This window comes from Lathyrus oleraceus, chromosome 1 (genome assembly GCF_024323335.1).
Source record: "Lathyrus oleraceus cultivar Zhongwan6 chromosome 1, CAAS_Psat_ZW6_1.0, whole genome shotgun sequence".
Classification (NCBI taxonomy): Eukaryota; Viridiplantae; Streptophyta; class Magnoliopsida; order Fabales; family Fabaceae; genus Lathyrus; species Lathyrus oleraceus.
The window spans coordinates 37,632,130-37,649,498 of NC_066579.1; the positions used below are offsets into that span (position 1 = coordinate 37,632,130).

The window sequence follows — 17,369 nt, forward strand, 5'->3', positions numbered from 1 at the left end:
TTTAAAACATTGATGAACCTATAAAAGTTGGCATTTAATAGGATATGTCCATAAATTTGTATATTCATATGTATGAAACTATTTTATTTGAGCAACAATTATTTGATAAATATAATGTACATATTTTATTTCAAAATAATATTTATTAATTTATTCTATAAGTTAGTCTGATGTTCTTATCCTCTTAATATTAAACACAATAACGTTGAAATAAAAGTGAAGATTCTCATTTGAATTATATTGCCATGTAGTTAAAATTTCCAAAATGGCACAACAAGAACTAATTGAGGAATACAATTCATTGATAGAAGAAATCGTTAGGTTTTGTAAAAATAATTTAAAAAATTATTTTCATAAATAAATTAATATTTACTAGTAGACAATAAATTACTTTTAACAATCATGGCCTTTATGAGATTAAGAAAGTTTTTTTTATTAAAAACAAAAGTGATTGGATTTTAAACCAATTTTTCAGGCCAAGATATTACATATGGATAAATAGTTGAAAAATAAATTTTAATATATATTTTTAATATTTATTAATAAGGATATCAAATGATTGTTTTTTAAAATTTGGAGTATATTTTTTCTCTCATTTTATCAATATTCATATAATTGAGAAAAACTTAAGTGTTGCCCAATATTTTTTATCAAAATAATACTTAAAGTCAATATGTTGTTTAAGTTAAAGAAAATATAGAAAAATTATCAACCAAATAAGGTAAAATTTATTCAGAATTATATATATTTATATTTATTTTATATGTTAGTTAGAAGATCACTTTTGTTCTGATAAATCTTACACATTAATATTTAAAAAGAATGACTATTTTCTATTTGAAATATGTTTCCATCTATTTAAAATTTTCAATAATGATATATAAAAAAAATTATTATCAAATACAATTCCTTTATAGATTGAATCATTAAAATTTTATAAAATAAGTTAAAATTAGTGGTTAAAAAATAATAAATAGTTAAATCTTCCAACAGGGTTTTGTTAGATTTTTGGACAACTGAAAAAGTTTTGTTTCTAATTTTTACGGTTGGATATGAAACACGTTGTAACCATATATATAGAAATATAAATAAAATTTAACTATTCAAAAAAAAAATTATTTTATTTTGTACCATTGGTTGGGAAGACAATGTAGCCAAAAGATGTGATAAAGATATTATATAGACTAAATTCTCTGCATTTGTAGATTAATTATGGGATCTACATAAAGCAATTTGGAAAATAAAATTTCACTCTAAAAGATATTGAGAAATAAAATTATCAATTTTTTTTTTTATTTTGAGTTTCGAAACTGTTTAATATTCATGACAATTTATAAATTACTAAAAAATGTTTTACTACTAAAAGAGATGTTATTAAAACATATTAAATTGACATTTGAATGGCTTTTTTTTACACAGGCATTTAATAGGTTATGTCGTATAAGACTTGTATATTTATATGGTGTTTAATTCTGGACTATAATGTGTCCCGTCATTATTTGGTATTACTAAAAATTTAAATCTAGCCCTAAAATAATTTAATATTTGAGAAATTATATAATTAAAATAATATTTGGAAATTTTATGTATTATTCATTGGGTCGACTTAAAAAAAGCATAAACTAAATAAAAAGATTTAAATTAAAAGATAGAATTTTTAAATCTGGATGATATCTTATTTCATAATTAATTATCTCCTTTGCTCACTTCTTGAACCTAATGTTCTAACTTAATTCCCAAAGTCCTTATAAATAGGCCTTTCCAACATGCTTACTTCAACATTTAAAAACAAATGGCATCCTACAAGACTCTCATTTTAACCATCTTGATCATTTGCTTTGCTTCACGCATGGTTGCCGGTAATAATCTATTTATAAAACACAATTTTTATTTCTTCATATTCATTGTTATGTTTTTAATTAAGTATTTGGATGGTAGGATACTATCGAGTATATTAAATCGAATATGCTTTTGTTTAGAAAAACAATCTATGAACACAATTTTATATATTATTTCTAATGGAATTGGAATGATAGTTTCAGGAGCAAACGGAAAATTATGCTTCATATCGAATTTTTGTCCAACTGCACCAGAACAGTGTGACCATTTTTGTAAAGTATCATTGGGAAAACCAAAGGGGCTCGTGTTTAGGGGTGAATGTTGTTGCAATTTGTAAAGTTTTAATATAAAATAAACAATTTCTTTGTTTCTTTCTTTGAATACATCTATCTACAAACACTCCATCTGAAATTTACATAAATTTTTGTTGAAGTATCAATGATATAATTTCATTTCAAATATTTATTTTATAATTTCTACTTATTAATTAGAATAAAAATTTAATAATTCTCAACACTAAACTTATATTAAATTATTGTATTTAAAATTCTTTAATTAAAAGTTGTTATGGATTTTTTATTATAGTTATAAAAAAATGAAAAATATAACATCACTAACTTAATAAAATATCAACCATAAACTTCACATGACAAAATATTTATATTCCTTAAAGAAAGAGGTGCGATACTTTGTTTTTATTGAGACTGTGGAAATATAATTAAAATTGTTTTTTAATGTATCACATTTATTATTTGTTTAAAGGAATTATCCAATAATTGTTATCTAGTGACCGTATATTTTAGCAATAGTTAATAATAAGAAATGCAAATGGCATCCATTATTTTTGTAAAAGTAATAATTAAAAGCTAATATTGGGGTTTAAATTATAATAAAATATCATCAAATTATTTGATCAAGTGGTTTGGATTATAATAAATATCTTTAAATTATTTGATCAAATATAGTGAAAATAATGTATTTTTAATTAATATATAATTATTTCATTAGTAAATTAGACTGATATTCTCAACCTCATGTTATTAAACACAATGGAACAACACAAAATATTTTAGGAGACACAATTAATGTATAGATTGAATTATTCAAGTTTAATGTAAAAAATTTAAAATAAATTGTTAGAGAGTAACTTGATATTTATTACCTAGAAAATACTCCACTTTACATATTTAGTAGATTATTAAATGATTTGTTTTAACTTTTCGAGTAGTTTTTATAGGTTATTTTTTTTACAGATGTGTAAGAACTAGAGCAAACCCCATGTGTTGCCCCATATTTTTTTAAAATACTACCTAAAAGCCATCTGTAAATATTTTTATTTATTGTGTAACATTGATTATGAAAGATATTTTATGAAATAAAAATATTATCGAGATTATATGATCTGCACTTGAAGAATTATTATGGGTTCTACCGAAGTAATTTTAAAATTAAAATTTGTTTTAAAAATAAATCTAGAAAGAGAGTTATAATATTTAAAATCAAGAGTTGTGAAAATATTTGACATTATTAATCGTCACTAGTGAAAGAGATCTTAATTGAATCTATAAAAGTTGGAGTTTAATAGGATATGTTGTTATACTTTGTATGTTTATATGTATCAAAATAATTATTTGAACCCAATGTTTTAAAAACCAGATCGAACCGGTCGGTTCAATCGGTTGGTCCGGGAACCAGCGATGAATCTGATTGGGTCAACTTTCAAAACCGCTAGTGGGTCAAAACCAGAATAAAATTAGAAAAACTAGATTGAACCATCCAAAATCATTCGAACCAAATAACCGAAGTTGCATTTGTTATACCATCCGATTCAGAAAAATACATCAATTGACCATTTTGTAAAAAAAAACTTTAAAAATTAAGTCAATATTAAAACTTAACATGCATTCCCCAATCACAAAAAGAATTACATTTTTTTACATCCATCAAACTTCTAAGTTTGGTCACTTCGTTTATTTTTTTCTTTCAACTACACTCCATCATCATCACGCCGTCTCTTTCAACGTAGTCAATGTCCTGCACAATGTTAATTGTCGTGTAAGTTAATATTGTTTGTTGTTGTCAACTTTACTTGTTTGTCGTAGTTCAACTCGATTTTTATATTTAATTAAGTATATTGTATTCTTTATTTTTGGTATTTATCTTATTTAATTTAGGTATTCTTAGTTATTTGAACTTTATTTTAGTTATTACATTCTATTATTTTAATTTTGGTTTGAATTAGCTTAACTTATTTTATTTTATTTTTTAATTTGTTCAAATTATTCTTAAATGAAGATGAAATGAATTGTGCAACTATGTTGTTTTATTATATGCTATTGATATTGTCGTATTAAGTTTGTAATTGATTTTTGAAATATTTCTTTTATTAAGTTGTGAACATATGATTATGTGTGACATATCTATGGATATTAGTTTATTTAATAAACAGTTCAACCGTATGTTTAACCAATTGAATTCATTGAACCTTAAACCAGAAATTTCACCGTTCGATTTTTAAAACATTGATGAACCTATAAAAGTTGGCATTTAATAGGATATGTCACATAAAATTTGTATATTCATATGTATGAAACTATTTTATTTGAGCAACAAATTATTTGATAAAATATTGTACATAATTTATTTCAAAATAATATTTATTAATTTATTCTATAAGTTAGTCTGATGTTCTTATCCTCTTAATATTAAACACAATAACGTTGAAATAAAAGTGAAGATTTCTCATTTGAATTATATTGCCATGTAGTTAAAATTTCCAAAATGGCACAACAAGAACTAATTGAGGAAATACAATTCATTGATAGAAGAAATCGTTAGGTTTTGTAAAAATAATTTAAAAAATTATTTCATAAATAAATTAATATTTACTAGTAGACAATAAATTACTTTTAACAATCATGGCCTTTATGAGATTAAGAAAGTTTTTTTATTAAAACAAAAAGTGATTGGATTTTAAACCATTTTTCAGGCCAAGATATTACATTATGGATAAATAGTTGAAAAATAAATTTTAATATATATATTTTAATATTTATTAATAAGGATATCAAATGATTGTTTTTTAAATTTGGAGTATATTTTTTCTCTCATTTTATCAATATTCATATAATTGAGAAAAACTTAAGTGTTGCCCAATATTTTTTATCAAAATAATACTTAAAAGTCAATATTGTTGTTTAAGTTAAAGAAATATAGAAAAATTATCAACCAAATAAGGTAAAATTTATTCAGAATTAATATATATATTTATATTTATTTATATGTTAGTTAGAAGATCACTTTTGTTCTGATAATATCTTACACATTAATATTTAAAAAGAATGACTATTTTCTATTTGAAATATGTTTCCATCTATTTAAAATTTTCAATAATGATATATAAAAAAATTATTATCAAATACAATTCCTTTATAGATTGAATCATTAAAATTTTATAAAATAAGTTAAAATTAGTGGTTAAAAAATAATAAAATAGTTAAATCTTCCAACAGGGTTTTGTTAGATTTTTGGACAACTGAAAAAGTTTTGTTTCTAATTTTTACGGTTGGATATGAAACACGTTGTAACCATATAATATAGAAAATATAATATATATTATAACTATTCAAAAAAATTATATTTTATTTTGTACCATTGGTTGGGGAAGACAATGTAGCCAAAAGATGTGATAAGATATTATATAGACTAAATTCTCTGCATTTGTAGATTAATTATGGGATCTACATAAAGCAATTTGGAAAATAAAATTTCACTCTAAAAAGATATTGAGAAATAAAATTATCAATTTTTTTTTATTTTGAGTTTCGAAACTGTTTAATATTCATGACAATTTAATAAATTACTAAAAAATGTTTTACTACTAAAAGAGATGTTATTAAAACATATTAAATTGACATTTGAATGGCTTTTTTTTACACAGGCATTTAATAGGTTATGTCGTATAAGACTTGTATATTTATATGGTGTTTAATTCTGGACTATAATGTGTCCCGTCATTATTTGGTATTACTAAAAATTTAAATCTAGCCCTAAATAATTTAATATTTGAGAAATTATATAATTAAAATAATATTTGGAAATTTTATGTATTATTCATTGGGTCGACTTAAAAAAAGCATAAAACTAAATAAAAAGATTTAAATTAAAAGATAGAATTTTAAAATCTGGATGATATCTTATTTCATAATTAAATTATCTCCTTTGGCTCACTTCTTGAACCTAATGTTCTAACTTAATTCCCAAAGTCCTTATAAATAGGCCTTTCCAACATGCTTACTTCAACATTTAAAAACAAAATGGCATCCTACAAGACTCTCATTTTAACCATCTTGATCATTTGCTTTGCTTCACGCATGGTTGCCGGTAATAATCTATTTATAAAACACAATTTTTATTTCTTCATATTCATTGTTATGTTTTTAATTAAAGTATTTGGATGGTAGGATACTATCGAGTATATTAAATCGAATATGCTTTTGTTTAAGAAAAAACAATCTTATGAACACAATTTTATATATTATTTCTAATGGAATTGGAATGATAGTTTCAGGAGCAAACGGAAAATTATGCTTCATATCGAATTTTTGTCCAACTGCACCAGAACAGTGTGACCATTTTTGTAAAGTATCATTGGGAAAACCAAAAGGTGGCTCGTGTTTAGGGGGTGAATGTTGTTGCAATTTGTAAAGTTTTAATATAAAATAAACAATTTCTTTGTTTCTTTGAATACATCTATCTACAAACACTCCATCTGAAATTTACATAAATTTTTGTTGAAGTATCAATGATATAATTTCATTTCAAATATTTAATTTTATAATTTCTACTTATTAATTAGAATAAAAATTTAATAATTCTCAACACTAAACTTATATTAAATTATTGTATTTAAAAATTCTTTAATTAAAAAGTTGTTATGGATTTTTTAATTATAGTTATAAAATAATGAAAAATATAACATCACTAACTTAATAAAATAATCAACCATAAACTTCACATGACAAAATATTTATATTCCTTTAAAGAAAGAGGTGCGATACTTTGTTTTTATTGAGACTGTGGAAATATAATTAAAATTGTTTTTTAATGTATCACATTTATTATTTGTTTAAAGGAATTATCCAATAAATTGTTATCTAGTGACCGTATATTTTAGCAATAGTTAATAATAAGAAATGCAAATGGCATCCATTATTTTTGTAAAAGTAATAATTAAAAGCTAATATTGGGGTTTAAATTATAATAAAATATCATCAAATTATTTGATCAAGTGGTTTGGATTATAATAAATATCTTTAAATTATTTGATCAAATATAGTGAAAATAATGTATTTTTAATTAATATATAATTATTTCATTAGTAAATTAGACTGATATTCTCAACCTCATGTTATTAAACACAATGGAACAACACAAAATATTTTAGGAGACACAATTAATGTATAGATTGAATTATTCAAGTTTAATGTAAAAAATTTAAAAATAAATTGTTAGAGAGTAACTTGATATTTATTACCTAGAAAATACTCCACTTTACATATTTAGTAGATTATTAAATGATTTGTTTTAACTTTCGAGTAGTTTTTATAGGTTATTTTTTTACAGATGTGTAAGAACTAGAGCAAAACCCATGTGTTGCCCCATATTTTTATTAAAATACTACCTAAAAGCCATCTGTAAATATTTTTATTTTATTGTGTAACATTGATTATGAAAGATATTTTATGAAATAAAAATATTATCGAGATTATATGATCTGCACTTGAAGAATTATTATGGGTTCTACCGGAAGTAATTTTAAAATTAAAATTTGTTTTAAAAATAAATCTAGAAAGAGAGTTATAATATTTTAAAATCAAGAGTTGTGAAAATATTTGACATTATTAATCGTCACTAGTGAAAGAGATCTTAATTGAATCTATAAAAGTTGGAGTTTAATAGGATATGTTGTATACAATTTGTATGTTTATATGTATCAAAATAATTTATTTGAACCCAATGTTTTAAAAACCAGATCGAACCGGTCGGTTCAATCGGTTGGTCCGGGAACCAGCGATGAATCTGATTGGGTCAACTTTCAAAACCGCTAGTGGGTCAAAACCAGAATAAAATTAGAAAAACTAGATTGAACCATCCAAAATCATTCGAACCAAATAACCGAAGTTGCATTTGTTATACCATCCGATTCAGAAAAATACATCAAATTGACCATTTTGTAAAAAAAAACTTTAAAAATTAAGTCAATATTAAAACTTAACATGCATTCCCCAATCACAAAAAAGAATTACATTTTTTTACATCCATACAAACTTCTAAGTTTGGTCACTTCGTTATATTTTTTCTTTCAACTACACTCCATCATCATCACGCCGTCTCTTTCAAACGTAGTCAAGATGTCCTGCACAATGTTAATTGTCGTGTAAGTTAATATTGTTTGTTGTTGTCAACTTTAACTTGTTTGTCGTAGTTCAACTCGATTTTTTATATTTAATTAAGTATATTGTATTCTTTATTTTTGGTATTTAATCTTATTTAATTTAGGTATTCTTAGTTATTTGAACTTTATTTTAGTTATTACATTCTATTATTTTAATTTTGGTTTGAATTAGCTTAACTTATTTTATTTTAATTTTTTAATTTGTTCAAATTATTCTTAAATGAAGATGAAATGAATTGTGCAACTATGTTGTTTTATTATATATGCTATTGATATTGTCGTATTAAGTTTGTAATTGATTTTTGAAATATTTCTTTTATTAAGTTGTGAACATATGATTATGTGTGACATATCTATGGATATTAGTTTATTTAATAAACAGTTCAACCGTATGTTTAACCAATTGAATTCATTGAACCTTAAACCAGAAATTTCACCGGTTCGATTTTTAAAACATTGATGAACCTATAAAAGTTGGCATTTAATAGGATATGTCACATAAAATTTGTATATTCATATGTATGAAACTATTTTATTTGAGCAACAAATTATTTGATAAAATATAATGTACATAATTTATTTCAAAATAATATTTATTAATTTATTCTATAAGTTAGTCTGATGTTCTTATCCTCTTAATATTAAACACAATAACGTTGAAATAAAAGTGAAGATTTCTCATTTGAATTATATTGCCATGTAGTTAAAATTTCCAAAATGGCACAACAAGAACTAATTGAGGAAATACAATTCATTGATAGAAGAAATCGTTAGGTTTTGTAAAAATAATTTAAAAAATTATTTTCATAAATAAATTAATATTTACTAGTAGACAATAAATTACTTTTAACAATCATGGCCTTTATGAGATTAAGAAAAGTTTTTTTATTAAAAACAAAAGTGATTGGATTTTAAACCAATTTTTCAGGCCAAGATATTACATTATGGATAAATAGTTGAAAAATAAATTTTAATATATATATTTTTAATATTTATTAATAAGGATATCAAATGATTGTTTTTTAAATTTGGAGTATATTTTTTCTCTCATTTTATCAATATTCATATAATTGAGAAAAACTTAAGTGTTGCCCAATATTTTTTATCAAAATAATACTTAAAAGTCAATATTGTTGTTTAAGTTAAAGAAAATATAGAAAAATTATCAACCAAATAAGGTAAAATTTATTCAGAATTAATATATATATTTATATTTATTTTATATGTTAGTTAGAAGATCACTTTTGTTCTGATAATATCTTACACATTAATATTTAAAAAGAATGACTATTTTCTATTTGAAATATGTTTCCATCTATTTAAAATTTTCAATAATGATATATAAAAAAATTATTATCAAATACAATTCCTTTATAGATTGAATCATTAAAATTTTATAAAATAAGTTAAAATTAGTGGTTAAAAAATAATAAAATAGTTAAATCTTCCAACAGGGTTTTGTTAGATTTTTGGACAACTGAAAAAGTTTTGTTTCTAATTTTTACGGTTGGATATGAAACACGTTGTAACCATATAATATAGAAAATATAAATAATATATTATAACTATTCAAAAAAATTATATTTTATTTTGTACCATTGGTTGGGGAAGACAATGTAGCCAAAAGATGTGATAAAGATATTATATAGACTAAATTCTCTGCATTTGTAGATTAATTATGGGATCTACATAAAGCAATTTGGAAAATAAAATTTCACTCTAAAAAGATATTGAGAAATAAAATTATCAATTTTTTTTTATTTTGAGTTTCGAAACTGTTTAATATTCATGACAATTTAATAAATTACTAAAAAATGTTTTACTACTAAAAGAGATGTTATTAAAACATATTAAAATTGACATTTGAATGGCTTTTTTTTACACAGGCATTTAATAGGTTATGTCGTATAAGACTTGTATATTTATATGGTGTTTAATTCTGGACTATAATGTGTCCCGTCATTATTTGGTATTACTAAAAATTTAAATCTAGCCCTAAAATAATTTAATATTTGAGAAATTATATAATTAAAATAATATTTGGAAATTTTATGTATTATTCATTGGGTCGACTTAAAAAAAGCATAAAACTAAATAAAAAGATTTAAATTAAAAGATAGAATTTTTAAAATCTGGATGATATCTTATTTCATAATTAAATTATCTCCTTTGGCTCACTTCTTGAACCTAATGTTCTAACTTAATTCCCAAAGTCCTTATAAATAGGCCTTTCCAACATGCTTACTTCAACATTTAAAAACAAAATGGCATCCTACAAGACTCTCATTTTAACCATCTTGATCATTTGCTTTGCTTCACGCATGGTTGCCGGTAATAATCTATTTATAAAACACAATTTTTATTTCTTCATATTCATTGTTATGTTTTTAATTAAAGTATTTGGATGGTAGGATACTATCGAGTATATTAAATCGAATATGCTTTTGTTTAAGAAAAAACAATCTTATGAACACAATTTTATATATTATTTCTAATGGAATTGGAATGATAGTTTCAGGAGCAAACGGAAAATTATGCTTCATATCGAATTTTTGTCCAACTGCACCAGAACAGTGTGACCATTTTTGTAAAGTATCATTGGGAAAACCAAAAGGTGGCTCGTGTTTAGGGGGTGAATGTTGTTGCAATTTGTAAAGTTTTAATATAAAATAAACAATTTCTTTGTTTCTTTGAATACATCTATCTACAAACACTCCATCTGAAATTTACATAAATTTTTGTTGAAGTATCAATGATATAATTTCATTTCAAATATTTAATTTTATAATTTCTACTTATTAATTAGAATAAAAATTTAATAATTCTCAACACTAAACTTATATTAAATTATTGTATTTAAAAATTCTTTAATTAAAAAGTTGTTATGGATTTTTTAATTATAGTTATAAAAATAATGAAAAATATAACATCACTAACTTAATAAAATAATCAACCATAAACTTCACATGACAAAATATTTATATTCCTTTAAAGAAAGAGGTGCGATACTTTGTTTTTATTGAGACTGTGGAAATATAATTAAAATTGTTTTTTAATGTATCACATTTATTATTTGTTTAAAGGAATTATCCAATAAATTGTTATCTAGTGACCGTATATTTTAGCAATAGTTAATAATAAGAAATGCAAATGGCATCCATTATTTTTGTAAAAGTAATAATTAAAAGCTAATATTGGGGTTTAAATTATAATAAAATATCATCAAATTATTTGATCAAGTGGTTTGGATTATAATAAATATCTTTAAATTATTTGATCAAATATAGTGAAAATAATGTATTTTTAATTAATATATAATTATTTCATTAGTAAATTAGACTGATATTCTCAACCTCATGTTATTAAACACAATGGAACAACACAAAATATTTTAGGAGACACAATTAATGTATAGATTGAATTATTCAAGTTTAATGTAAAAAATTTAAAAATAAATTGTTAGAGAGTAACTTGATATTTATTACCTAGAAAATACTCCACTTTACATATTTAGTAGATTATTAAATGATTTGTTTTAACTTTCGAGTAGTTTTTATAGGTTATTTTTTTACAGATGTGTAAGAACTAGAGCAAAACCCATGTGTTGCCCCATATTTTTATTAAAATACTACCTAAAAGCCATCTGTAAATATTTTTATTTTATTGTGTAACATTGATTATGAAAGATATTTTATGAAATAAAAATATTATCGAGATTATATGATCTGCACTTGAAGAATTATTATGGGTTCTACCGGAAGTAATTTTAAAATTAAAATTTGTTTTAAAAATAAATCTAGAAAGAGAGTTATAATATTTTAAAATCAAGAGTTGTGAAAATATTTGACATTATTAATCGTCACTAGTGAAAGAGATCTTAATTGAATCTATAAAAGTTGGAGTTTAATAGGATATGTTGTATACAATTTGTATGTTTATATGTATCAAAATAATTTATTTGAACCCAATGTTTTAAAAACCAGATCGAACCGGTCGGTTCAATCGGTTGGTCCGGGAACCAGCGATGAATCTGATTGGGTCAACTTTCAAAACCGCTAGTGGGTCAAAACCAGAATAAAATTAGAAAAACTAGATTGAACCATCCAAAATCATTCGAACCAAATAACCGAAGTTGCATTTGTTATACCATCCGATTCAGAAAAATACATCAAATTGACCATTTTGTAAAAAAAAACTTTAAAAATTAAGTCAATATTAAAACTTAACATGCATTCCCCAATCACAAAAAAGAATTACATTTTTTTACATCCATACAAACTTCTAAGTTTGGTCACTTCGTTATATTTTTTCTTTCAACTACACTCCATCATCATCACGCCGTCTCTTTCAAACGTAGTCAAGATGTCCTGCACAATGTTAATTGTCGTGTAAGTTAATATTGTTTGTTGTTGTCAACTTTAACTTGTTTGTCGTAGTTCAACTCGATTTTTTATATTTAATTAAGTATATTGTATTCTTTATTTTTGGTATTTAATCTTATTTAATTTAGGTATTCTTAGTTATTTGAACTTTATTTTAGTTATTACATTCTATTATTTTAATTTTGGTTTGAATTAGCTTAACTTATTTTATTTTAATTTTTTAATTTGTTCAAATTATTCTTAAATGAAGATGAAATGAATTGTGCAACTATGTTGTTTTATTATATATGCTATTGATATTGTCGTATTAAGTTTGTAATTGATTTTTGAAATATTTCTTTTATTAAGTTGTGAACATATGATTATGTGTGACATATCTATGGATATTAGTTTATTTAATAAACAGTTCAACCGTATGTTTAACCAATTGAATTCATTGAACCTTAAACCAGAAATTTCACCGGTTCGATTTTTAAAACATTGATGAACCTATAAAAGTTGGCATTTAATAGGATATGTCACATAAAATTTGTATATTCATATGTATGAAACTATTTTATTTGAGCAACAAATTATTTGATAAAATATAATGTACATAATTTATTTCAAAATAATATTTATTAATTTATTCTATAAGTTAGTCTGATGTTCTTATCCTCTTAATATTAAACACAATAACGTTGAAATAAAAGTGAAGATTTCTCATTTGAATTATATTGCCATGTAGTTAAAATTTCCAAAATGGCACAACAAGAACTAATTGAGGAAATACAATTCATTGATAGAAGAAATCGTTAGGTTTTGTAAAAATAATTTAAAAAATTATTTTCATAAATAAATTAATATTTACTAGTAGACAATAAATTACTTTTAACAATCATGGCCTTTATGAGATTAAGAAAAGTTTTTTTATTAAAAACAAAAGTGATTGGATTTTAAACCAATTTTTCAGGCCAAGATATTACATTATGGATAAATAGTTGAAAAATAAATTTTAATATATATATTTTTAATATTTATTAATAAGGATATCAAATGATTGTTTTTTAAATTTGGAGTATATTTTTTCTCTCATTTTATCAATATTCATATAATTGAGAAAAACTTAAGTGTTGCCCAATATTTTTTATCAAAATAATACTTAAAAGTCAATATTGTTGTTTAAGTTAAAGAAAATATAGAAAAATTATCAACCAAATAAGGTAAAATTTATTCAGAATTAATATATATATTTATATTTATTTTATATGTTAGTTAGAAGATCACTTTTGTTCTGATAATATCTTACACATTAATATTTAAAAAGAATGACTATTTTCTATTTGAAATATGTTTCCATCTATTTAAAATTTTCAATAATGATATATAAAAAAATTATTATCAAATACAATTCCTTTATAGATTGAATCATTAAAATTTTATAAAATAAGTTAAAATTAGTGGTTAAAAAATAATAAAATAGTTAAATCTTCCAACAGGGTTTTGTTAGATTTTTGGACAACTGAAAAAGTTTTGTTTCTAATTTTTACGGTTGGATATGAAACACGTTGTAACCATATAATATAGAAAATATAAATAATATATTATAACTATTCAAAAAAATTATATTTTATTTTGTACCATTGGTTGGGGAAGACAATGTAGCCAAAAGATGTGATAAAGATATTATATAGACTAAATTCTCTGCATTTGTAGATTAATTATGGGATCTACATAAAGCAATTTGGAAAATAAAATTTCACTCTAAAAAGATATTGAGAAATAAAATTATCAATTTTTTTTTATTTTGAGTTTCGAAACTGTTTAATATTCATGACAATTTAATAAATTACTAAAAAATGTTTTACTACTAAAAGAGATGTTATTAAAACATATTAAAATTGACATTTGAATGGCTTTTTTTTACACAGGCATTTAATAGGTTATGTCGTATAAGACTTGTATATTTATATGGTGTTTAATTCTGGACTATAATGTGTCCCGTCATTATTTGGTATTACTAAAAATTTAAATCTAGCCCTAAAATAATTTAATATTTGAGAAATTATATAATTAAAATAATATTTGGAAATTTTATGTATTATTCATTGGGTCGACTTAAAAAAAGCATAAAACTAAATAAAAAGATTTAAATTAAAAGATAGAATTTTTAAAATCTGGATGATATCTTATTTCATAATTAAATTATCTCCTTTGGCTCACTTCTTGAACCTAATGTTCTAACTTAATTCCCAAAGTCCTTATAAATAGGCCTTTCCAACATGCTTACTTCAACATTTAAAAACAAAATGGCATCCTACAAGACTCTCATTTTAACCATCTTGATCATTTGCTTTGCTTCACGCATGGTTGCCGGTAATAATCTATTTATAAAACACAATTTTTATTTCTTCATATTCATTGTTATGTTTTTAATTAAAGTATTTGGATGGTAGGATACTATCGAGTATATTAAATCGAATATGCTTTTGTTTAAGAAAAAACAATCTTATGAACACAATTTTATATATTATTTCTAATGGAATTGGAATGATAGTTTCAGGAGCAAACGGAAAATTATGCTTCATATCGAATTTTTGTCCAACTGCACCAGAACAGTGTGACCATTTTTGTAAAGTATCATTGGGAAAACCAAAAGGTGGCTCGTGTTTAGGGGGTGAATGTTGTTGCAATTTGTAAAGTTTTAATATAAAATAAACAATTTCTTTGTTTCTTTGAATACATCTATCTACAAACACTCCATCTGAAATTTACATAAATTTTTGTTGAAGTATCAATGATATAATTTCATTTCAAATATTTAATTTTATAATTTCTACTTATTAATTAGAATAAAAATTTAATAATTCTCAACACTAAACTTATATTAAATTATTGTATTTAAAAATTCTTTAATTAAAAAGTTGTTATGGATTTTTTAATTATAGTTATAAAAATAATGAAAAATATAACATCACTAACTTAATAAAATAATCAACCATAAACTTCACATGACAAAATATTTATATTCCTTTAAAGAAAGAGGTGCGATACTTTGTTTTTATTGAGACTGTGGAAATATAATTAAAATTGTTTTTTAATGTATCACATTTATTATTTGTTTAAAGGAATTATCCAATAAATTGTTATCTAGTGACCGTATATTTTAGCAATAGTTAATAATAAGAAATGCAAATGGCATCCATTATTTTTGTAAAAGTAATAATTAAAAGCTAATATTGGGGTTTAAATTATAATAAAATATCATCAAATTATTTGATCAAGTGGTTTGGATTATAATAAATATCTTTAAATTATTTGATCAAATATAGTGAAAATAATGTATTTTTAATTAATATATAATTATTTCATTAGTAAATTAGACTGATATTCTCAACCTCATGTTATTAAACACAATGGAACAACACAAAATATTTTAGGAGACACAATTAATGTATAGATTGAATTATTCAAGTTTAATGTAAAAAATTTAAAAATAAATTGTTAGAGAGTAACTTGATATTTATTACCTAGAAAATACTCCACTTTACATATTTAGTAGATTATTAAATGATTTGTTTTAACTTTCGAGTAGTTTTTATAGGTTATTTTTTACAGATGTGTAAGAACTAGAGCAAAACCCATGTGTTGCCCCATATTTTTATTAAAATACTACCTAAAAGCCATCTGTAAATATTTTTATTTTATTGTGTAACATTGATTATGAAAGATATTTTATGAAATAAAAATATTATCGAGATTATATGATCTGCACTTGAAGAATTATTATGGGTTCTACCGGAAGTAATTTTAAAATTAAAATTTGTTTTAAAAATAAATCTAGAAAGAGAGTTATAATATTTTAAAATCAAGAGTTGTGAAAATATTTGACATTATTAATCGTCACTAGTGAAAGAGATCTTAATTGAATCTATAAAAGTTGGAGTTTAATAGGATATGTTGTATACAATTTGTATGTTTATATGTATCAAAATAATTTATTTGAACCCAATGTTTTAAAAACCAGATCGAACCGGTCGGTTCAATCGGTTGGTCCGGGAACCAGCGATGAATCTGATTGGGTCAACTTTCAAAACCGCTAGTGGGTCAAAACCAGAATAAAATTAGAAAAACTAGATTGAACCATCCAAAATCATTCGAACCAAATAACCGAAGTTGCATTTGTTATACCATCCGATTCAGAAAAATACATCAAATTGACCATTTTGTAAAAAAAAACTTTAAAAATTAAGTCAATATTAAAACTTAACATGCATTCCCCAATCACAAAAAAGAATTACATTTTTTTACATCCATACAAACTTCTAAGTTTGGTCACTTCGTTATATTTTTTCTTTCAACTACACTCCATCATCATCACGCCGTCTCTTTCAAACGTAGTCAAGATGTCCTGCACAATGTTAATTGTCGTGTAAGTTAATATTGTTTGTTGTTGTCAACTTTAACTTGTTTGTCGTAGTTCAACTCGATTTTTTATATTTAATTAAGTATATTGTATTCTTTATTTTTGGTATTTAATCTTATTTAATTTAGGTATTCTTAGTTATTTGAACTTTATTTTAGTTATTACATTCTATTATTTTAATTTTGGTTTGAATTAGCTTAACTTATTTTATTTTAATTTTTTAATTTGTTCAAATTATTCTTAAATGAAGATGAAATGAATTGTGCAACTATGTTGTTTTATTATA

The 17,369-nt window shown here is 22.9% G+C and overlaps 3 long non-coding RNA genes across 4 annotated transcripts; all 3 read left to right on the forward strand.

The window, feature by feature from the left end:
* Nucleotides 1-1,786: 1,786 nt before the first annotated feature.
* Nucleotides 1,787-15,455, forward strand: LOC127088852 (uncharacterized). 2 transcript variants are annotated; one of them, XR_007790751.1, is made up of 2 exons: nucleotides 1,787-1,859; nucleotides 15,215-15,455. It is a non-coding gene; the product is annotated as an uncharacterized LOC127088852 (long non-coding RNA). The 2 variants fall into 2 exon arrangements; XR_007790709.1 differs by lacking the exon at nucleotides 1,787-1,859 and adding an exon at nucleotides 14,889-15,033.
* On the forward strand, nucleotides 6,078-6,644 carry LOC127088747 (uncharacterized). Its single transcript, XR_007790616.1, has 2 exons — nucleotides 6,078-6,222; nucleotides 6,404-6,644. It is a non-coding gene; the product is annotated as an uncharacterized LOC127088747 (long non-coding RNA).
* LOC127088177 (uncharacterized) lies at nucleotides 10,483-11,049 on the forward strand. Its single transcript, XR_007790147.1, has 2 exons — nucleotides 10,483-10,627; nucleotides 10,809-11,049. It is a non-coding gene; the product is annotated as an uncharacterized LOC127088177 (long non-coding RNA).
* Nucleotides 15,456-17,369: the final 1,914 nt, after the last annotated feature.